Source organism: Notolabrus celidotus, chromosome 3, assembly GCF_009762535.1.
Source record: "Notolabrus celidotus isolate fNotCel1 chromosome 3, fNotCel1.pri, whole genome shotgun sequence".
NCBI lineage: Eukaryota > Metazoa > Chordata > Actinopteri > Labriformes > Labridae > Notolabrus > Notolabrus celidotus.
Window position 1 is genome coordinate 19755530 of NC_048274.1, and position 25221 is coordinate 19780750.

A 25221-nucleotide genomic window follows, 5' to 3' on the forward strand; every position below is an offset into this window, starting at 1 on the left:
GAGGGGCAGGGCTTGCCGCTGTGAGGCTGTGGGTGGTTGGTCGGGTCAGCACGAGGATTTTGGGTGGGTGGGAAGGTTAGATGTAGTACACCACGGTAGCAGCCCACCGTCACACCCCCGCCACCCCAAGAGTTTCGGCTGTGTGCCAAGCTCACTTTCCCTTGAAGGTAAATATTGCCTCAGCACAGTGTTACAGGACGCTGGAATGCCAACTGGGAGCCAAGTTGGGCTACATGTGGTTTGGCATCATAGCTTGGGAACTAGCAAGTTACAGAGAAGCTCAGCAGCCTGCAGGTGATATAAAAAGCACACGTTGCACAAGAGTAGGCAGTGACAGAGGACATATCTGAGCTTGATCAGTGGGCTGAGGGTGCTGGACTATCATGTGTCTGGATTTTATTACTGTCTATTTAAAGGCAAATGTCTTTGAATGGCTCTTCGGCAGTCCTAATTTCTAAATTTAGTGAGGCAGTAGAATGAAGACAAGAGGAGGAGGAGCAATAGAAGCACTGTGATTAATAATTATTATAGTACATAAACTTGTTCCTCTGTGGATGATTAAAAAGCTCATTCTGTTTGATGTGGACATTGTATGAAATGGAGTTTCTCTGCATTGTTGGGACTGTTCATTGTTCCCAGAGGTAGAGGGGAGTATTATTATTGTGTGAGGGCGGCCCTGGCTTTGTCTGAACATTGTTAGAACAGAAGATCACAGCAGCAAAGTTGTAGCTGACCAGTGCCCTATCTGTGGCCTGGTGTCTTTTATTAGGAGAGGCGGGCTGAGCCAGGGGGTTGGGGAGGCATTATGGGACGAGAATTGGTCTGGCCTTTTTTTGTTCCTCTCTTTTATCTTTCCTGTCATTATGTCAGCTCTGCAGTATTTAATGACGGCTCATCTCTTCAGGCAGTTTCAGGTTGCACCGCTGTAGGGGGAGGGGTACAGTGGAGGCAGGGGAACTGTTTTTCTTTCTTTTTTTTGATGTCATTGTCTTCAGGAGGCCTGAGACAAGCCTGGCAGATGCCACAAATACCGACCTCTGTAATAATGCGGGGGGCACATTTATTATCCTTTTAAAGCAAAGGCAGAGGGGAGATGGGATGACTAGCCAGGGGAGGCTAATGTACAGAAAGCCTTTTATATTAACATTAACATTTTCCTTTAGCCCGTCCCATTGGTAGAGACTCTTACCCAAAGTAATCTGTGACAGAGATACTGCCATGCTTTGAGTCCTTACAGATAAGAGTGACAAGTTTGGTTCCTGATTCCATCCAGAGCTGTTTACAGGGAGACAGGATTATAACTGGAGCTGACCCCAAACAGTTTACTAAACCTTCGGTCTAAGAGGGGGGGGTTTATTGTTTGGTGCTTCTTGGTTTAAAGCAGAAAAAGAAAACCTAAGCTGCATTAAAATACACATGGGTACCTTGTAACTTTGGCTTTGAAAGGTGAATTATAAATTAAGTTATTACATTTAGGGGCCAATCTCTGCTATAGTTAGTTGGGGAAAAGTGTCAAGACAAGCTCAGTTTCAAGTGTAGCTATTCTAATCAGTGGGTCTTTTCTTTTGATGCATTGGATTTTATTTAATCCAATATTTGTTTAATCCAACAATGCCTCTATAACCCTTCAAAATCATTTTTGTTATTCTGAAATAGAGCTATGACGAACCTCTACCACAAGTATGCCTTTAAAAGTTTACATTGAAACGTAAACATAACATGAAAGTAGACTCAGTGAGGTCAACCATTGGTTTCTGGGTAGCTGTATTGGAAATAATAACTCCAACTAACTTTCGATCAACCAAAGAAACAGACACCCGGCCTGCTAATGCGTTTAGATTTGCTTTAATATCTGGCATTGTTAACACAGAGTCCTGAGCTTTTGGCGCCAGCCTCAAGTGGACACTCAAGGAACTACATTTTTTTTACACTTCTGCATAAGCTTTTTTTTCTACATGAGTGGTTACAGTTCGATCCCATACAATGCAACATTAGTGTTGTTAATGTGAGCTGTATAAACACTCACATTCACACATAATACAGAGCACTCTTACCAATTCCAATGTTGCATTTACGCTGTTTTATCCTTTGTTGCTATCCCTGATACCAGCTCTGCGGGGGACTTTTGCTCTACCATTACGACTGTGACATTTACCTTTTGATGGCAAGGCGCATCATTGGCGGAAAAGTCCTGGCTTGAACTGGCAATGCACAGATGGATTATGTTTCACAGCCATTCTTTATGGGTTAGTAACCTAACCAATTGACTCTTACGCACAACCATTTCAAAGCAGAATATTTACATTCCTGTAACGTCTCTTCTACAATGTGTAATGCACAGTGGTGTAATGGTGATGCAAAGATTAAAACATTTTACAATGTCTGCAGACACTGCAGGTAACCTTGTTAGTGGGGCTGCTGTCAAGCAATGTTAATATCCTCCTAAGTGATAACGTCCCATCCTACGTATCAAATCTAAAAACAGTTGTTGACTAGTGTTTAATATATCATATATTCTGTTATGATGTATAGAATAAAGTTTTTTACTGTTGCGTCCGTCAAAAGTATAAGTCATGTTCTGAAATATAGCAAAACCCTATGTGATTTCTATTTAATGAACTTTATTCCTATAAAAATCTGTTCAAAACATGTCAATGGCTAACATGACCCTGCATAGAATAATGGAGGTTGTTTGTTTGTTTAAACTGATGTATTTATCAAATCAAAACCAACAATAACAACAATGTGGTTTCAGCATTATATATCGCCCATCGACCAACCTGCTTTCTAATTATTGTTACGGCCATCTTCCATTGAAAAACCCATATTGGTCGACCGCTACTGATAATGTCCATTTGTTAATTCATCATTATTTCAAACAGCTGCTAATGATGATTGCACTTAGCAATGTAATAGTTGGAACATGAGTCATCCACTGCTGAATAAGAACAAACAGCACAGGACATACATGTCATAACAAACATGTTCAGGTCTATGTCACTGCCTCACCCAGCAGCAACACTTGACTGATAACTCTTTGATGAGTCCGTCTTTTAGCACTGTAATCCCAAGTGTTTCTAGTGTACCTGATTTTTTAGGGTTGATACAGATCAGATGGGGGTGGACAGGCACAGGTCAGGCCAGTGTTTTTATGTCAGTGATGTATGTGTGGTGACCTCAGCCCTGTCCTAAACAGCAGAGTAAATAATTGTCAAACAAGGAGATGGACAAAGGCGTCGCGTGGTGAAAGAGAGCAGGGCGGGCATCAGGCCAGCCTTAGCACTGTGGCCTCAGTCGCAGTGGGACAGAGGCTGCATGACCCCTGTAATCCACCTCCCCACCCCGTCTGCTCACACACACACCCACACACACACACGTCGGTAGACCCCTCTGTTCCTTGTGATAATCTCCCTGTGATTAATGGAGTTTTAATCATGCCAGCAGAACAGACATCGGGTCGTATGCTCAACTATATCGTGGTGACATGGCTTCAGTCGCATCAGCTTGATATTGAAACGAAGGGATGTGATGTTGTGCGCCACAGGTGGTGTTTAAGTGAAGAGGCTTTTGTTGTACAGGCAAACAAGTTTTATGTTCCTATGCTGTGTGTTCCCATGCACCTTCTGGCAAATGAGACAAACTAGAGTTGGCCAGCAGAGCATGTCTACATTTGCATTGCTGTGATCACAGAGTGGACAGATGACAAGGCTGCAAGACAGAGAGGAGGTCTTCTCTCATCAGATCACAGGGCTGTAGACAAAGGCTGTTTTTGAAACCACCTACTATACTAGCAGTACGTACTGATTTGGCCAAAATTCAGTATGTAGTAAGCAGTATGTGAACAAGAGCAAAATCTGCAGTATGCCAAAACTCCCCGGATGTCTACTGATTTGGGAAAATGTCACAGTATGCATTTGACCAGTCTGCCCCGCGATCTGTTGCCCAGAATGCACAGCGCTAAAGTTATGCTTCTTCTTTTTTGACGGGGGGAACTCAGTTTGTAGGTGCTATGAAAATATTAAATTCCATATAAACCCCTTCTCAACTTTTTAAAATAAGTGGATGCTAAAGAAGCAGTTTATCTATCAGCTTGGCCATTGTTTACTTCTGCTTTCCGAAACCAGAAATTCAGTGACGTCTGGCTCAGCGTACTGCAACACAGATCGAACAGAACAGTCATACTACAGACTAAATTCAAACACAGTATGTAGTAGGCAGTACCTACTACCTACTACATTAGTAGGTAGTATGTAGCAGACCATTTCAAAAACAACCAAAGTCTCAGTAGTGCCTGTCCGGCATGAAACTAGGCATCAAGTCAATGCATTAGTGTCCACACATAGTTTTGTTTTTAATTTTGTTAGTGTCCAAAAATGCCTCCTATATAGTCTAAAATGCCTAAATGCATATTAACAAGTACACAACTCTACAGACTGATTCAACCTTGTTATTTATATCCTCCCTTTTCCAGCAGAAATCAATTCTGGGTTGCTTCCAAACAGTGCACTTAATAGCAAGATGTTTTCCATGGACCAACATTTTCCTAAGCTACATTGAATGAAGCAGTCTCCCGTTAAAAGCAGTGTTTCTCCAAGGCTTTGGCGGATATCACACCCAAAGAGGCTGCAGGCTAGCTGATTCTTGGCTTGTTTTCAGTAGGATCCCTTTTTCATGGATTATACAAAGAATTGTAGAATCCGTACTCAGGGATATGGGTTCTGGTTTCTGTTTTTAGTACGTAGTTATATTGAGCAATTATGCACTAGCAGGCTTTATTGTATGCAGGAAAAACAGTATGTGTGGAGAGCAAAAGCAGGCAGAACGCATCCCACTGCATAATTTAAAGTTAGTAGTCCTCCTCTTCTGTGTTTTTTGTCAGGCTAAATTCCAGATAGGAGAAAATAGTATCAATTCTTATGCAATCACATCAAATGATTCACAAAGAATCAGAAGATTTGTGGATTGACACTTGGGACACATCAGAGACGTGTAAATCTAGGTATGCTCCAGATCTGGAAAAGCTGGAAATTGTTGTTTTTACAGAAGTAAATCATGTAGAAGGCATTAGGAGCTACATTTGTCACAGAAGAAATGTTGGTCAACTAGGGCCAGAAGACCACAGCGGTCCAAAGTGGTTTCTGGAGCCCCTACGTGATTTGTTGTCCTTGATCCCATCTTCTGCTGCTCGGGCACTGAAACCTGTCTGTTGAGCCGGCACTGTTGCATAATTTAACTGTCGCCCCAGCAACACATCAGCCAGGAAGTGGGGAGCTGCACGGCTGCAGCGCAGAGATCAATAAGGATTGTGTGTGAGCTTTTAGAGGCAGGAATGTTTGGCCTCGTTTATGGTTCATTTATGATAGATGAGGAGGACATTGTATTCAGCAAATGGACTCAAGTTGGACTCATTTTGACACTGGAATGTGGAACAACTCTTCCCTGATCTAGCAGGCGATCACTGCAGGGTTGTTGGGAGGCCTGATGTATGTGTGAGAATCATACAATAGTATCGCAATGTGTCTAAGTAGTGTCTCAGTGGGAGTCAGGAGGCCTCAGTGCGGGGTGTGCATGCTGGACACGCAATTCTGACCTGGTTTCTGCTTTGTTAATGTTATGTTAATGTCTGACATGCCATAACTATCTGTGGGTTTCAAATTGTGTACTTAGTCTTATTCTGTTTACTGGACTTCCTGTAATGCTGATGTAATAAGGATGGAATTACTGTCTGACCCCTGTTTGTACAAACTGCCTGCAAATGGAGGTCACTCAGATTAGAAATAATGAGGAAGGCAGAGGTCCATTAAAACATTTGGCAGTGATTGCACAGAACACCGGGCTTGACTTTAATATGTAATACCTGTGTTGAAATAAATTCATTTAGACTTTTCTAAGAATTAAGATATTCTTTTGTAATATGAAGTAGCCAAGAAGGATGTCTGTAAAATTTAGTAATTCCTTTCTTTAGCAAGATGCTTTCATTAAGTGAAACTAAACCTTCTTTAACAATTTAACTCAGAAGCTTACTAGAAATTTTCAGGAACATTTGTCCAAAATTGCTTGTTTTTATGTCCCTCACAGTCTTCCCTTAACTGCTATGATGACAGTTTTCTGCATTTTTTTCAATGTTAAATGTAAATAGATGGATGTGTGGACATCTTCACTGTTCTTGTTTGAAATATTTCTGCTTCTTCAACCTCTGATTTAATTCGTCCCATTATGTGTAGCTAGTTGCGTGACATCTATGTCATCGCCTGCTGTGCTCTCACAGCAGCTAACCCAACGTCTTGTGGAATTGTTACCAGGGCCCAGGGGGCTGAGTTATTTGTCTTTTTGCATTCACACGCAGCCAACCAAGAAATCGGTGAAGTTTTCAAGAGTTTGATGCATGTGTTGACACAGCTTAATTTTTTTAAGGAATGGAGGATGGATGTTATTAGAGGGATACAAGTTGAGCAGTAGATATCACACGGAAATGTTGCTGTATAGCTTTCAGACTTTTAAACTGAACCTAGGAGGATCAAAACATTTTAGAGCTGCTGTATTATAGCTGTTGTATGTTGGCAGGGCTACACATCAGTATTGACTCAAAATGACAAGTTTTAGCCAGATAGGGTGGTATTTAGAGACTGGATAGGAAAACCTAAAGCCTCCTCCTCAACTCTTGTCAGTTTAAATCAAAAATTTAACATTTTAATTAAATCAAAGAAAATGAATGGATTTGTTTATCTGCAGTTTCTTCAAAATCATAATTTTCTACCTTAATCAAACTCTAATAAATGATTCAATGTTCTTTGAAACCTGGATGTAAACTGTCTTAAACATATTACCATACCTTTAATTTTTCTTCATCTGTCCTCCTAGCAATGTAAACCGCTTTGATTCCCACCCGGGTTCTTCCTTATCTGAATGACTTCATGACTGCTAAATCATATTACTATCGGCCTTTGTGATAAATTGCTTGGACACTAAATGTTTAACCCCAATTTCCCAAATTGTCTTCTTTGCTACAACACAATAGATCAGGCTGACTAATGTCTGTCTTATTTTAACTTTATTTGGATCTCATTGGAAGAAATCCTTGTCAATGCTTTAATGACCTGCTGTTCTTTTACTCTGTTTTCTGTTTGCTTTAACAGAAAGGCCCCACTTTTCTGGATGTGGTTTGCAGAGTTAAATTTTTACAGTCAGTCAGAAATAAAAATGTTGAAAATGCTGAACACTGCAAACACTCTTCCTCAGTTTGGGTTTTGGTGGTCCAACATTTTTTAACAAGCCGGGGTAAGGTGTAGTGTTTACATTCATTGATATGGTGGGTTACTGCGGTATTTTTTGGTTTATGTTTGTAGGTCAATGCTGTGTGAACGTTGCTTTGCCTCATTTAAAGCTGGCCTCGGCTGGTTGAGTTGGATTGAGGGGGACCTGGCTTCAAAAACTGGATTCCCTTTTTTAATGGCCTTTTTCTGATTGATGCTACACTCTGCTTAATGTAGCCTGACTGTTATGGCTGTGGTTGAATTTGCGTCAGAATGGAAACAAATAAGGGGCTATAACTGAACTCTTAGTGCTGCATAATTATATTCTGCACTTCCATTTTCTAGTAGAGATAGTTTTTAGGCATGATAGGAGTATACGTCTTGATTTGAACTGTCTGCTGTATTTAAAGATAGTCAATATAGACATTCAAAGGTTGAGTCATAAAATTCTGTCTCCTACCATAAAATTTATTATCACATTATGTACTCAAATAGCATAGCGTGTGACCATTTTACGGTATATTTTATGGCCTTTTATTCCCACAAAGTGTATGACATTTTTTTGCAGTCGCCAAACAGTAGTCTGGATAAGTATCCAGTATCACATAGTGAGACAACATGTAGACACACTTAAGCGTCAAGATATTTGTGATGCTGTTTCAACTCACAAAACTCACAAAACTTCTTTCTATTTTACAGTCATGGAAAAAATCATTAGACCACCCTTGTTTTCTTCAATTTCTTGTTCATTTTAATTCCTGGTACAACTAAAGGTACATTTGGTTGGACAAATATAATGATAACAACAAAAATAGCTCATGAGTTCATTAATTCTCAATTGGATTTAGATCTGTTGATTGAGCAGGCCAAGGCATGTTCAAATGTTCTGGTTTCCATCCATGCTTTAACTGGCCTTGACGTGTGGCAAGTGGCATTGTCTTGTTGGAAAATCCAGTCATTCAAGGCAGGAAAGAGTTTTCCAGCTGATGGAAGACTGTTTTCAAGATTAGCCCTGTACGTGACCTGGTTCATTCACACTTCACACCCTGTTCCACCCATACTGAAACAACCCCAGATCATCACCAATCCACCCCCATGTTTTACTGTAGGGGCAAGACAGTCTGGTTTGTAGGCTTCTCCAGGCTTCCTCCTAACCAGTAAGTTGGCTGGAGTGGGCATCAACTCAAAATTTGATTCATAACTGAAGAGAACCATAGCCCAATCATCAACAGTCCAACCCTTGTAATCCTTAGCAAAGAGTAACCAGGCCTTCCTCTGCCTTTCGTTGATGAAGGGCTTCTTCCGTGCCTTGTGTGACTTTAGACCAGCTTCAAGAAGTCGGTTTCGAACTGTCCTTGCCGAACAAGTCACATTTCTCGACAGTGCCAGCTCATTTTTAAGGTCCCTGGAGGTCTGACGACGATTCCTGACACAGGAACGGATGAGTGCACGGTCATCTCATGGGGTAGAAATACGTTTCCCGCCTCTACCAGCTGGCAATTTGGTAGTACCATGTTCGGCTTGCTTTTTCTTGGTGTAATGAACGGCTGTCTTGGAGATCTTCAGTTTTTTGGCTACCTCTCTCTCACTTATTGCCAATTTCCAGCAGTGCCAAGATGGCTGTCTTTGTGGCTTCACATAATTATTTTGTTTTAGGCATTATGTGAGAGCTGACAACTTCTGAGTTGCGCTACGGCTTGAACATAAGCAGGAAACCACTCTAGGCCTTTGCATGTGCAGTTCTGCTTATGACATGAAATGGCCTCTTGTATACCCTGGGAATACAGTTAAGCTTAAGCATGTCAAATGGGACATAAAGTATTATGTAATTAGCTGCATTTTTTGTTGTGTTTATTGTATTCTTCAGGTAATATACCTTTAGTGGTACCAGGCATTAAAATGAACACATAAATGAAGAAAACAATGGTGGTCTAATAATTTTTTCCATGACTGTAAATATATATATATATATATATATATATATATATATATATATATATTTGTTTTTTTTTTGTTTTTTTTTCGCATTCCAGATTTTAATCCACATAACACACAAAAAGTTTAATCTGGTAACTTTTTACTTTTTTTGTAATTAAGGCAGTATAGTCTTTATACTGTGACAGTGGCACACCCAACATTGAGTGGCCACAATCCTCAAAGCAGTGGCCAAGGGTTAATTTCCCACCCTTGGCCTCTTGTTTCATGTCATTTCCTTTTCTCTCCGCCATTTCTGACTCCATCCACTTTTCCTTTTTCTCAATAAAGAGACGGAAACATATTTAAGAATAACATATATTGCCTGTCTTGCAGTATTGTGATGTCTCCCAAATATTTTGAATCATACCCACGTATTGAGATACATAAATGTATTGCCACAATGTTGCCAAAACACAGCCTCAAAGGTAAAGTGTATAACTATTTTATACCAATTTGTGATGCTATTTGGCATAGCAGTGCTGGCTCCAATGACCTGAACTTGCTAGACTGAGATGTTTTAGTCGAGGGGGTTTTGGTATATTAGTGTGGATGGCAAACATCTATTAAAGACCCTAAAATGTGTGTGTGGGTGGGACATTTTTCACATGCCATTGGCATTTTCAGATTTACTGGATTACTGTGGTGTAGTCAAGGTGTAATCGTGCTGGCATAGACTCAGGTCTCATTTTGTGCTGACCTGCTCTTAACAGCCAAGTGTGGACGATTCCCCCTGCCCAGAAATAGAGGTATTGAATTTAGTAGGGAGATGAAGGGGGGAGAGAGGGGGAGGAGATGCAGTAGTGAAGTTAGTGGTCTGGTTGAACACACTACACTGCCCCACCCAGAGGAAACATTCCAGACGGAATTAAAGAGTTAACTCTTCAAACAGTGAACATTCCCACCGGGGGCTCCCAACAAGAGACAGGGGGCTTGATGGGGGTGGGTGGGTGGGTGCTTGTCCGTGTCGTAGTCAACCCCTGATAGGTGATCTTTCAATTCATTTCACTCAGTGTCACAGGGGCTGTAAAAGAAAAAAGCCAAAGGGCCTGAATGGGAGGAGCTGAAGGGAGGGCCCGCTGGAGAAGGCAGAAACACTTTTTTTATTTGTCTGAGTCCCAAAGGGCACATCTGCTGCTGGCAGACGGGAGGAGACTTCCCGTGGTGGGTCCAGTCCCCACACCACCGACACACCGAGGCCAGGTCAAACACTTAGTAATTGGCAGTGTCTAGTCTGTCATGATGACTCTGCCATCCGTGCATAAAAGACCACCGGATCTGGATGGTGTTGGGTTATTCATTCATAGATTCATAGACCTTAATCCATGAGTTGATCCATCAAAGTAAAGAATGATTAACAATAATACTTACATTTTTACTCCACACTGTTAATATGGGTGATATATAAGCCACGAAACACAGCAGGTGAAGAATTGTTTGACCAAACCTCTTTCAAAATGCAACGTGTTTCAAAATGTTTGTCACATTCACATAACAGCTTGTGTTTAAGACATGTTCGTCATGTCTATACCTTGTTTAGAAAGATATTCAAGATGTTTCGTCTTTTAAATGGTCCCTTATGGAAGAGCTCTGCATTGGTAAAACCCAGCTTCACCAAGACGACACTGATACAGATTTGAGAGATTAGTAATCAGTACATTAGGATATATTGTAATTTAAGGACAATTATTTAGATAAAAATAACACTAAACCCTATGCAATGCATTTGACAGTGAAAAACAAAGCTTTTCTATGTGATCAGGATGGTTCAAGCAGCATTTGTATTTATCAGCATTTGTGTTCAGCAACATCCATCACCAAACATAACTTTTTATCCAGCCAGAACAAATAGAGTAAAATATGTTCAAAGGTTGTCAAAATATTAGATATTTCAATACCACGTGCATAAACATAAAACTAGAAAATCAAGTCCGTCAGTGTTTTCTTAAACCCTGACTCTGTGCGCTCTGTCTGACCCAACCGTCTGCAACACGAGGCAGACATTTGCTTTTCTCAACAGACCATCTCATTCTGCTTTGTAAGTGTGACTACCTGTAAAGAGCACAGGGTCTTCTTTCCTTTGTGTTAGAGGTGTCTGCCTTTCAGCTAATGTCATCTCTCCTGCAACATCATGCAAATTACTTTTTGGATGACCCTTCATGCGCATCGCCACTGAGGCCCACTCCGCTTGTCTCCATTTAATTGAATTGAAAGGCAAAAGTTCTCACATTTACATGCAAATGGTGATTGTCCATTAGAGTTGTCACACTTTTTTCCCAAATCGACCCTGGAGGATTGACTTCCTTGCTTCTAATGGAAACTGAGCTACTGATGCCTGTTGTAATTTGATCAGTTGGTAGTGAAACCACAAGCCCCCTCCCCACACCATCGCTGGTTCCATTCGTCCTTTACAACCACTCCCACTCAGCATATCTCAACACCTGCTCTTTAATGAAGGCAAACAGAGCAAGGGGAATAGCCGAATGAAACAAAGACGTCCACCCTTTGGCAGCTGCAGTGAAATAGAGACAAGGTCACATGACACTGTTGAGCAAAGTCTCTTTGAGTTTTATATAGGCTGACTGCATATAGTGACATATACAGTACACATGTGTATAGACTACTGTTCACACTGTGCTGCAGTGACCCTTGGCACAGAATGTGAGGTCCTGCTGTCCTTGTAACATGTATGCTCTCTTATATATTATGTATTCAACTTTTTTCTGTCTTGGCACCAGCACTCACATGATCCATTCTTTGCATACACTTTGTTTTGAAGCCATTTAGAATGTAAAAACATATTTTGCCTGATCTCTCCAGCATGAAGACCTGTCATGCTCAGTTTAGTTCTAAGTTTCCCCATCCTTTATGTTATTTGTTATGTAAATGTTTTACAACCTTATACTCATTTAAGGTTGTCCCCTGTCGCTTTCAGCTTCATACTACTTACTTTTTGATCTCAATGTCAATTAAGGATGATTTAATTTCCTCATTTAAACAAATTTAAATGAAAACTAACCAACAATTTCCGACTCAGAAAACAGTCTGAATTGAGCACAATTTATTCAACACAGCTAGACAAAGGGTCACAGAGCCTGGGATTAAACAGTGCCAATAAAAACGTTTAGGTCCAATCCAATCCAATCCAATCCAATCCATTTTATTTATATAGCACATTTTAAAAACAACAAGGTTACCAAAGTGCTGCACAACAAATACAAACAGTAGAAATAAATAATAGTGCAATTAAAACTATAGTAAATTAAAGGACAAACAGAGACCAACACAAACTCTCATGCTGTATTAAAAGCCAAGGAGTAAAAATTAGTTTCACGACGTGATTTAAAAGTATCCGGGGTGGGGGCCATTTTGACTTGGGTGGGTAGCTCATTCCACAGTTTAGGAGCTACCACTGAAAAAGCTCAGTCACCCCTCGTCTTTTGTCGGCTTTTTGGCACGACAAGACGCATCTGATCAGCAGACCTCAGTGCTCTGGAGGGGGCCTAGGTGTGTATGAGGTCAGAGATGTACTGAGGTGCCAGACCATTTAGTGACTTAAAAACAAACATTAAAATCTTTAAATTAATTCTAAAATGGACAGGGAGCCATTTGGTCCATGTGCTGGTAACACTATGCTTCATTTGAGTATTTATATGCCACTTTAAACAGACATACAACTGTTCTTCTAAAATACAGCAAAACTACGAATTGCCATCTGTCACCCGTGCTTATTTACATCTGGGTAGTAGAACATTACAGCATTATGGTAGTAGCCTTTAGGGATGCACCGCTCAAACATAAGTCCTGATGCCGTTACCTGAGGGCTAGGCAGAGTAATGTCAGAAAGACATGTATGTGATAGTAAACTGTACTTGAGTTCTACCAGGCAGAAGAATCCCTCATTTCGAATCTAATTACCCTCTCTGTTATTTCAATTGCCTTCAAAACATCATGTAGTTACATTTTTGCAGACCTATGCCTTATGTATGATAAAGCATCAATTCAACACAGAAGCATAAACCAGGCCTTACACCAACATTACAGTGTTGAGTTTTATGTACTGTTTAAATTTCCTGTGAAGTTGCTGAAATTTTCATATCTGTCTGAGATCTCAGATGTCATTTTTAAACTCAGGATAAGAGCACATCATTTGTGGAGTCTTATAAGATGTTACCTTTGAAGGTTTGTTGATGATTTTGTTGGTTGTTACTAAATATATATGCTTAGTAGTGCGGGGCGATATGACCTAAAATCTACATCCAGAGTGATCAAACATTTAGCCTGGATTATGATCAATGTGCAATTATTTTGTTTTTGTTTTTTTTGCCTGCATAGTTCATAGATAAGGTTTGTCCAACTTTTTAAGCACTGATATTTTTTGTTAGTTTCTATTAATTTTGGATCTATTGCCAAGCCCTTGTGTTTAGCATGTTGAAACAGGAGGTTGGTGTGCCGGTAAAGAGTAATTTACCAGTGTTTATCCCTCCCTTCTGAATAATGTCCTATACAGTCTTTTGATGTGTAAAACCCCAGATAGAGATGAAATAGGTAAAAAATGCTAAGACACAATATTCAGAGTTAAGTGTAAGTGATTTAAATAGAGTTCAGAATTTTAAAAGAGCTGAGATTGGATATAGATTGAACATCTTGCTGACGATCAATTCAAAACATCTCTATTCAAAGACAGAGGTCCTTTCAAAAGTTGCTTGTTATTAGATATAGGTTGTGTTATAGCAGAGAAAGCATAGCATTCAGGTTATGATAATCGCATTGAGTCAGTCACACGTTTCTTCGACAGGGAGATTGCAGAGAAAAGATAATGGTTTGGACTGATAATGGCTTATGGCCTCTGTATGGCTCCTTGGAGAAGGGCCATGCAGTGAGGAGGTGTGAAGGTGAAGAGTGAGAGTCGTCTATTGTTAGGGGGTTTCTTGACAGTCTTCTGCTGCTGCTGCTTTGGCTGAGATCCAGTCCAGTGTCAGGGGCCTGGAGGTGCTAACTGGGCCACTGTGTCAAGGCCCTTGGGTAAACACAGCAGCTGGCTGGGACCTTCCACAAAGCAATGCAGCGGAGGAGGCTTTCCTTTCACTTTAGCCTGCCTGCTTTTCAGTCTGCACAGTCATCGAGCTGTCTGCCAAAATCCCATGTAGTTTATAGTAGCATGCGGCCAGGTTGTTTGTCTGCCAAGTCTTCAAACACAAGCTGAGCGTAATCGTGTGCTTGTAAGAGGGAGCTACCGGCAGAGGAGGAAGGAAGAAAAAAGAGCTCTTGGCTGAAGCCCAGGAAACGTCACATTACACTAAAAGCAATGTGTTCACAGCTCAGCTTCCAACATTTACATTCTACACAGAGGGCGGTGCATCCTCTAAAGCTGCTCACTTCCTGATGCACAGTCATTACGAGACAAAATCAGTTCCTGCAGTGTCTGTGAATGCCACAAACTAGTAATCCTAAATATTTTGCATGCATACGGCTAAATATAGAGGGGATAAAATGTTCACTACTACAAGCAAAATCCTGTCTGTTTTAAAGGGATGCATTTCCACAGTTTAATGAAGAGCATATCAATGTCTATTTTGATGAACAAACTTTTGCAGATTGAATGACTTTTCTTGTTACAAAAATTTAAATATGTTGGTGTTTGCACATAAGGAAGTGAAATGAGAAAAGCTGAGCAGACAGGAGGATCACGTTTTCAGGTTTGAAATTAAATTGAAGCCTTTGATTCAGCATAGTTTGTTACTGCATAAATGAACATACAACAAACACTTCAGGCTATGTTATTAATTTATTTCTCCTGTTTGTGCCTAATGCTGTATAAAAGAAAAATATTTTATTTAACAGACAAATGTAACAACCCTTTTGAATCAACAATTGCATGACAACCAGCAGCACACAGATAGTTAAACTGACCACCTCTACAGAACTGAAAGACTTTTAGTAAATAATTTCAAATGGCAAAAACCACATTATGTTCCGACCTGCAGCTGATCTGGTTAATAGACAATCAAGCTGTGAAAAGTACTATGTACCATGTGAACTGCAGTCAATAATTTCAAAAGCCATGTTAGTAAATGATTAAAGAGCGGCACAGAAAATTGAATTATTAACATCAGGGGCTACAGTGCATGCAGGTTATTATAAGAGCTTTATGTGGAGGCTGGAGGAGGTTATCAGAAATGCTGCTCCATTGTTTGGTTTCCTCTGCTCTTTTTGGTGTGACAGCAGAAATGTGACCTCCTCTTAATCAGATTGAGAGGCGCAATTTCTTAAGCCTAAAATGTGCAGAACGTATATATTGAACCCCAAGGCTGTTACCTAACAAACATCCTAGTACTATTAGGGAAAAGGTTCAATAATGTTTGTGGCAGATTTGGGATGCCCCAACCCCCAGCGGAGCCAGCCTTGATTAGCCAGCCATCTGGTCAAACAAAGACATCTCAGGTTTTCCTGCCCTAAATAAATGTGATTAGAAAACCTGAGGAAGCTTGCAGCAATGGGAGGATGTGTGGTCCGATGTTTTGTTTGAAAGAAGTGGCTGCAATGCTGACTAAATGATTGATGGCATGAAATTGGAACAAAATATAATGCATTAAGGGGCTGAGTTACATAGAATCAGACATCTACTGTAGTAATGCATGTGCACTTTACATGAATAAGCATACATATTTAGTGTAAAGACCAGTTGAAGATCATTAAACAGATGTACTCCTGCTTTGAAAGGATAGTTAAGTTTAAAGTAAGTATGGTGGAGTCAGTTAAAGCATATAAAACAGCTGTTAAACAGCACAGGAGCTGAATTAAATATAGGTGAATGAATGTTAACCATGCACTGTGCAAACACCTGCTTACCTGTAAATCTGTCATTGGAAACGTATGTCTTTGCATTTATTGGTTGTACTATTCTTGGTATGTGCTTTTGCTGCTGCTGTATTACATTCTGTACATTCTGTTTGCTCCCTTATCTATATCATATTCCCTGCTGCTGCAGCCAGCCAATTTCCCCATGAGAATCATTACACTTTTATCTAATCTGATCACATACACCAGACCTCTGTGATGTCTGTTTATGGACTGCATTTAAGTGGGCTCTCTATCTCAAGGATGTCAACAATTAAAATATCCAGTTTGACTAAACATAATAATTTACCCGCCAAATATAATTTCCTGTAAACCTGCTCATAAAGAAAAGTGACAGACAGACAGTATAACCTGATCTGTGTTTCTAAACCTGCTTAGGTAGGCTATGGAAGGGGTTTTTTGTTATATAAGTAACAATATATGTTACTAATTAATCAATGATTGATTAATCTTGGTTTAGAATATATTTAACCCGACAATGCACAAATGACAGCACAGTATTTCTGAGTAGTTTGTAATGTTTTAACAGAAACAAGCACTACAAGGTTATTTTTCCACAAAGCAGGGACAGAAGAGGTTAAGATGGGAACCAGTTCACTGCTTTGTCTTCTTGTCTTTATAGCATTGCTTCCTCAGAGTATTAAAAACTGGCCCACCAACATTTTTCTCAAAGATAAAGACATTTGCAGTTTATAGCTTTATTTTACTGGCCTGTCAAGCAAAGCTAATATAGCCAAAGGACGTGTACTGGCAGGGATATACTATAAGTACTAATGAACACAGTTGGTTGGTTGATAGTGCAACGAGGAGCCACACACATGGACATCAATATTACACATTTGCAGGATCAATATGAAAGTACGAAGGCATGACGACTGTGGAGTATGGGGCCGTTGCAGACTTGCAATATGAAAAGGGCCAAAGAAAGCTTCTAGTTTGTGTCTGTTATAATGAATCATCAGAGCTTATTATCTCTGCTAATTATTCATCATTAGCTGACTGTGACCCATGCATTATTTGTAGTCCAAATGAACCATGACACATATTTTTCTACCTTGATGGTAGAATAGAATTGACACAAAATCATATAAGATTAATCTATATTTTGGGATATGTTTTAGAATGTGTAACATTTAAAGCCACTGAACTTGGCTTTTGCTGGCTGATGGGTTCAAAGTGTTTACCCTTTTCTTTCACTTGCTAATGAGACTAGGGCTCAAAATTTCCAGCCTCTGAAAAGATCGATTTTATATTTTGGCAGGGAAACATGTAGATGATAATTTGGATGAAGCTTATTCATTTCATGCCATGCTGATATTAAGAGAACAACAATGCTCAAATTATTTTCTTGAGTTTTGGTTTATGGACTCCATATTAGCTTCTGTATTTAACTGATTTGGGTGTTCCTTTTCCAGTTGGGTTTGGTGCCTTTGCTGTCGTTTTAGCAACTAGTAGAGATGTAGTTGCTCGTTGGACCCTTGAGATGTAGTTGCTCGTTGCACCCTCAGATGAGCTCCAGATGCGTGACGGGCTGCATCATCCCAGCCCTCGTCCCTGGGGGGCACTGGCCTGTCAGATGTGGAATGCCCCTGCACACTTAACGCTAGCTGAGAGGAAACAGATACCTCTGTCTCCGAACAGAGAAATCGCTCTCTATCGATTAGACTCTACAGAAAGCTGTGAATTGCGCTTATGGTTTGAACATTTGATACTGCAGATACAGAGAGATAGTCATAACACTGACTTCTCTGATGGAGGAAACTCTGAGAATTATGGTTTCCAGCCGCCCACAATACCTCTCTATCCACAGCCATACCTTACACAAAGAAGTCCTTAACCCATCTGACAGCAGGCGTTGTGACCTCTGGCGTTTCATATGTAATGAGATGTGATTTGTCTTAATAGTGGAGAGGGTTTTATGTTGATTGTGAATGTATCAAGTTCCCAGTGCTGTCACTATAATGAGAACGAATATAAAGGCCTATCAGGTCTGTGTGATGTCTCCAGCTGCCATTTGCATGGGGGTGAAGTGGATGCTTGCTCTGTGAAAGACGTGAGATATGCTAGGTATTTTTAGCCAAAGCTTTTAACCCAGAAGAAACAGCTAATAGCTGCTTTGACCTGAATGCAGCATTATAGCTTTTGCTCAAAGCAGCCTTGATCAATGCGGTTTTATTGTACCATTCTTTAGTCTATGTAGGAGCATGAATATGGCTTTTTGTGGAACCCAAAATTACTTTGCATTTGCACACATCTCAACGTTTTTACTCTACACTTCACAGAGCAAAACCAATAGCTTCAAATCAAATTATCAGTGAGGGGTACCGAGGGGGGCCCTCTGCAAGTCTGTGCGCAGTTTGGAAATCCAGTCTCTTAGGTCTCGATTTTAATGGGCCTGAAACACTGCGGGAAAGGGTTAACTGGTGGAGTACTGTATGTGGTGGCACAGATGTGATTCACTAAAATGTTTGCTCTGCCTGTGAAAGGGTCTTTGAACCAATGAGTGTGAACTTCTGGCCACACCATCCTATAAACGTTGCATTTATGTGAGGCAGCGAAAGGGGCCAGCTAGTGTAATGGGGGATGGGGCCTCTGCCTGTGGAATGTGGTGTCTTGGTGAAAGGCCCTGAGCTGAACAAATGCAGTCAGTTTATTTGGCAAACCAGACTTGCTGGTCACCAACAGACGTGTTTACCCAAGAACTAAACATGCAGATCCTCCCCTTTTCTCCCAGACGGAGGCCTTTCTTCTTGGTTACAGTGTGTGCTCTCTCTGTCTCTCTGTCTCTCTGTCTCTCTGTCTCTCTGTCTCTGGGTGTGAGATTGGACAAGCTGAAAAAGTGTGTTGATAAGTGTGTAAGCTTTTATGCATGTGAGTCTGCCTCCCTATTTTCCTTGTGTCTTTCTTTCCGTGACACCCCCCCTCCCTTCTGTCTTTTTTCCTCTGTTTCTCTTTTTCAGCTTTGTAATTGGAGTGATTAATGGAGGGAGGGGTGGTCTTGCCTGGAGGCCTGCTTTTCAGTAGCCTCTTTAGAGGTGCAGCACCGCTGAAGCCGGGGCAGGTAGCGACACGTTCAGCCCCTGGACGTTTAGCCCCTTGTCCCTGCCACTTTGTCTGCTCCCTCAAAAGCCAGAAATCCCTTCATGCTATAAACAAGACCGGACGCTCGGAGGCAGGCATGCCCCTGGGTCCTGTTTTCTGCTCCCGGCTTGCTCTCATGTGATATGTGACCTCTCTTATGCTCCATAGTAATTCTTAATGAGAACAGAGAATCCGTACGGGATGGGTTTGTAAGTGGTAACTCCACCATATGCTCCCAAGTGGCAGTGAGATTTACTTCCCTCTTCTCGCACATGGAAACCCGATTAGCCAGAGCCTTTGTTGGTGGTAGCGTATGGGCAGCTCACCATGAGATCCTTTACAGTAGTTAGCAGATAAAGGACGCCATCCGCTCAGCCCAACTCCCAGAACCCCCCCCCCTCTAACCCATGTCCCCCTCCCAACAGGGGAGAACAGGAGGAACTATGAATGATTCCTGGAGTCCTGCTGTGGGATCAAGGCCTCAATTATTTGATTTGGATTAGAGATTGCTGCCCCCCCCCCCCCCCCCCCCCCACAATGCTGGTTTTTACAAGCATGCTGAGAGGAAGCAGATTCCCTTTCTTTGAGAGCATGAGGCGACATCCCAGATGGACTTACAGTAAAGACGTGAGGGCTCTGGTTCTCCATTAGATGAGGACACCGGATTCCTACTGTATATTTAATTACCAGCTTTAATCACACATGCAATGTTCCTCACAAAAAAGATGCACAAAAGTTGCCTTTTATCTATCTCAAATCTGCTTCTCAGTTACATATCACAAAAATGGAAAACGTAACTTTGACTAGTTTCAATTAGCTTTTAATTATCATGCCCGAAATAAGTAAGTTAAACCACTAAACATTTGTGTCTCTTCTTTTTCTGGCCCCTTGCCATTAACACTGGTGTTGGCTGCGATCCAGTTTTCTGCTGGCGGCCTTGATTGTGATTAAATTACTGCCGCTGTGCCTGTTTAAAAGATCTCCCTCGCTGAACTGTTTTGACAGGCAGCAATTTGGCTAAAAAAGATTAGTGCGGGAATGAGATGTTAAGAGTACCTGTGGGATGAGAGGGGCTCTCCTGTTATTGTGAGGTCCTGTTACTTGTGTACAGGAATGTTGGTGAATTTCACTAAACTGTCTCCTGGCAGAGCTCGCCCTGAAATCACAGTGACGGTTTGTGTGGCTTGTTTTATTGCCAGGGGTTGCTATAGTGACTTTTCTTCTATGTTCATGTATTTTGTTTAAATTGAGGATGGGTGTGTCTGTTTACTCTGTGGTTATTTTGTAGATTACTTCAGTTTGATGAGGGTTTCCCATGACAACTTGACTGTTTCAGTCAAAGTGAGTGTGTCTGTGTTGGGGGTGGGGGTGGGGGGGTCAACGTGGTAGCTGCTATCCCGCCCTCATCTCAGTTTCCCTGGCGTGGCGGTAGATGACTGAGGATGATGAGTATTGACGTGTGCTGTGAGATTGCGTCCGGAGGGGGCTGGGGACTTCCCTGTGTTTGCACATCCAGGGCTATTGATCTGGACCTCCTGTTCAATGGCTGTGGCCCAGGGGACTCGGTCTGCAGCGTGGAGCTGTGTAAGGTTGGACACAGAGAGCCATGACAGTAGCAGGGAGTGCAAAGACAGGGGTTAGGGGCATGGCTCAGGGCTAACAGGGCTCTAATATGGCAGAGACACGTGCCTCTCTTCATTAAGTCATGCTTTGACAGTAGGACTGCACTGGCAGACAGGAAAAATTACAAGTGTTCCTGTCCACATTTCAGATGGACCATGGTGTCATTCTACCTTTCCACCAGTCAGAGTCATGCAGCCTGTTATCTATAGTTTGAAAATGACCTACTTCACATATGTGCAAAGCTGCATGTAAAGCATGGCTGCTCACCTTTGTTAAAGCATGTGACGAAATCTACTAACTCCCGTTTTTTATTTTGCTTTTATTATCTTAAGATGATTCCAAAAGCGTGTCTGACACAATAAAGATTTCCCGTAGTGGGTAGCTGCTACCTGAGCCCCTCCAGCCTCCTACTTGAAGAGGATTGAAGGCAAATCACATGATGCTTTTATTAAGAACAAGCCTCTTCATCTAATAACAGCTCCACTATCAAATTGGAGAAGTGCTGTCAACATCCTGAGCAATCAATGCCATCCATCCCCCACTCCCCAAGCAGCAGCCATTAACCCTTCTTGTTCCGGCATGCCTGGCCTCACTAAAATGGTGGCTCTACTCCAGACATCTTTCTATAATGGCTGCGTAGAATTACCCCCAAGCTATTCATCCACGTGTGTTGTGTAGTTTGTCCAATGCAGATGGAGGGATATGCAAAGAATGTCAACTTGTTGCAGATGGGAGGTTGTCAAATGTAATGTGTGACAAAGGGTCACATGGAAACACACGATTTCACAACCGCTACATTCAAATATTAGTCTGTTAAAGACTCTGCCACTGAAAGATCCTTATTAAAACTAATAGAATAAGAACAGGATTTATGAGGTCAGGATACAGCATTGAAGTTCAGAACATAATTAATCTAAGGGCTAGAATTAAAGTGGAGTATCACTAATGACCCTTTACAAACTGTCAAGGAAGGTGTGGCTACATGTTCATCACATAGGTGCAGGCCAATTAAATAACAGCAATGACAAAAAGGAGACGAGCCCATACACTTGCTCAACGCCATGACCAAAGGGGTCTAGTTCAGGTGATTGTTTCTGTAAAATGGGGCCCACACTCATATGTACATTAGAGATTTGTACACCAATGGGCTGATACACCCCAAGGTGAAAAACATCCATTGAAAAACATCATTGAACTACAACCAGATGGAACAAGCATGTTAATATACACTGAAAAAGTAATTGCATACAATTATCCAAGCATAGTGTTCCACAAATTACGGTACTAAACATCATGATCATAGATGTCCCAACAGTGCAGTGCATTATATTTAGATAAAAAGAACAGCAGAATGGAGAAACCATCGTTGGCGGTGTGTTTTTCAAATCTAGATATTTTCTGTTTCAGATATTTTTGATACTAACTCTTTATGTTATATTTCAAGATATGTCCAGGGTAACAAAAGCACATTTTAAACCTTTAATCAGGAAGAACTCATGTCAAAGTCCAGTCATGATTACCACAGGATAATACTCTGTAGAATTGTTTCAATACAAAGTGGTGACAGTCTGTGCAGCCTCCCCCATTCATTTAGTCTCCTCAGTTATCCATGAGGTGAACTTTTTCCAGTTCAGTTACAGTTTTTGTGCCAACCTGTAGACAGGGTTAGGGTTAGCCCAAGCCCTGCAGCCCCCAGCGATGACCAGCTCCAGCCCACTTCTGGTCATCGACCTTATTCTTATCCCTGATTTGGCGCTGCGCCAGTCAGTCACGTATGGCCATAATGTGATTAGGCCACCCACTGCCTTGCCGGTAAACCTGAGAGAGAGAGAGAGAGAGAGGGAGAGAGAGAGAGAGGGAGAGAGAGAGAGAGGGGGAGAGAGGGAGAGAGAGAGAGGGGGAGAGAGAGAGAGGGAGAGAGAGAGAGAGAGAGAGAGAGAGAGAGAGAGAGAGAGAGAGAGAGAGAGAGAGAGAGAGAGAGAGAGCATTGGCGGCTTAAACATTTGAAGGCTTCTGTTCATCCTAAAAACAAACACACACACACACACAAAATCATGTGGGAGGAATACACATGCATAAATACACATGTTTAATGCTCAATCTGAATATTATAATTTAATATGAGTAATTGAGTTGTGTTTTAGATAAATATGCACTCAGTTTGAGGCTACAAGCATGACTTACATGATAAAGAAAAGAAAAACAAATCACAACTGCATAAATCAAGGCTTTTATAATAAACAAACCTGAAGATATGGGCCTTAAATACTTCTGAATTAAATCAGACCGGCCAAGCCTTTGTAATTGTAGGTCTGGTGTGGGAATTTCTTTTTTTAAAGAAGTCGTTTCAGGGTGGAGCACTGCATGTGATGAAGGGGCTGAGGTAACTGATCATAAGGAGTGGTCCCAAAACATCAGTATCCACTCTAACTTGACAAAAAAGCAACATAGTGTTAACATTCCTTGGCTGACCAAGGTCCCAATTCAAGAGCAAACATGTCTATTCATGGTTAACAGCAGCCATGTTCCAATCACTAGCGCCTCTCTTTGTGAACCAGCTACAGAGACATGGCATAAGTAAGCTAAGTTACATCTATAGCAATCATGTCTGAGAAGTGACGGCAAAATGTATTTTTTACCAAGTGATAGCATTTAAAATCTTAACATAGTTTATGCTCTCAGTTCTGACTACAATGCTTTGTTTTTATTTGTATCGCTATCTGTCTTCTTCATCACAGCAGCCTTTCCTTGTAGTGTTCCCTTAAAGGTACAGTACGTGTGTAATATGTAACATCATTAAGCAGGACAGACTTGGTAGGAATGGAATATAATAGTCATAATGATGTTCAAATTAGTGTATAATCACCTGAAAATAAAAATCATTTTGTTTTTGTTTCTATTTACATAAGGAGCAGGTCCCCTTCCATGGAGGCCGTCACCTTGCAGCGCCGTGTTTCTACAGTAGCACAGAACAGACAGGATCCAAAACAAGGATCCAAACAAGATAGTATGACAAAGTAACTTTGACGTGTTGTTCCAGTTGTTCGTAATCTGTCTGTTAGAGAAAACTTAAGTGAAAATGTTTCGTTTTTCAATGGGATGGAACATTACAACAGATGGTTGATTGAAAAGTGATCTATCATAGTGTGTAGACTCGCTTCACGTTCTGCTGGAATCCAACAAATAATTTAGTGCATCAAACAAATCCAATAATACACCCAGGGTATTTTACACATATAGAAGGATCATTTATTGATACATGTATTTACAAATACAATTCTGTCTCCAGTACTTTTAACACTGAACAAGTTTGTTTCAGGTAAAACAGTGATCAGTGCCGCTTGATGAAACTATCATCATTGTCCAAATGGATTATAAGTTTGTTTTACATGATCAGCAAGAGTTTTAATCATAGACTGTATAAAATATGGACTTAGTATCCGTGACATCACCCATCTGTTTCTGAAGCGCTGTTTTGAGGCCAATCAGTGGCGGCAGCCATATTGTTGCTGTCGAGTGATTGTGACGTAAAGAGGCGGGCTCTTATCCCACAGCTACAGTGTTCCCGCAGGCAGCTGTGCCTCTCATTGGAAGACTCGTAATCTCAAAATCTTAGAAGTTGCAGCGTAAGAAAAAAATTCAGCCCCCCTACTACGTGCCGATCAAGAAATTAGCTATCCAGACTACACTAGTCTTTTTTACCAGGCTGTAAACATGTTTATTTCTGCTGTAAAGATCTGCTTTTTTGAGTTGGTGTGTATGTGGTTTCCGGTTCTTCCGGAGCCAGCCTCAAGCGGATCCTCGATGAACTGCAGTTTTTAGCACTTCCACATTGGACTCATATTTTTAGAGCGGAGGTTGCTGCTTGGTTTTAATGTTAAAATTAAAGTGTTGTTCTAGCTTTTCATAGGAATTAGTGTTAATTTACTAGCAGCTCAAAAACAACAGAGAAAAGGAAGAAACTTAAAGGCAGAGTCTGACGGTATGGAAGTTATTCAACAATGGGCAGAGAATTAATTTATAGGTCCATTAACTTGTGCAAAATAAGGAGTTTAAAAAAGCAATAGGCCTACCAGATTGTTGTGCTGTATGATATCTCTTTATTTCTTAAGAGCTTTTTTGATGCATTTAAAAAAAAAGAAGTGTAACAAAAAACTGGATGGAAACCCAAGTACTGACTTGACAGTAGTGTACTGTCACTTCAGACCTTTGTTCCTGATGTCAGAAACACCTTGACCTCTGAGCCTCCATAACACACTGACCCTCTGGGGGGCATGTGTGTGAGTGTGTAAGTGTGTGTGTTTGTCTCTGTGTGTGTGTGTCAGTGCATATAGTTTGAGTGTAAACACATTTGTGTTCACCTAACAAATCCAAGGCCAGTAACCCAGCAGCTACTGCCTGCTCTTTGATCTGATTCTGGAGAGCTGGA

At 41.1% G+C, this 25221-nt stretch overlaps 1 protein-coding gene across 1 annotated transcript in view; it reads left to right on the plus strand.

Moving 5' to 3' along the window:
• LOC117810920 (AT-rich interactive domain-containing protein 3B-like) overlaps positions 1–25221 on the plus strand; it is a 62262-nt gene that overhangs the window by 3096 nt on the left and 33945 nt on the right.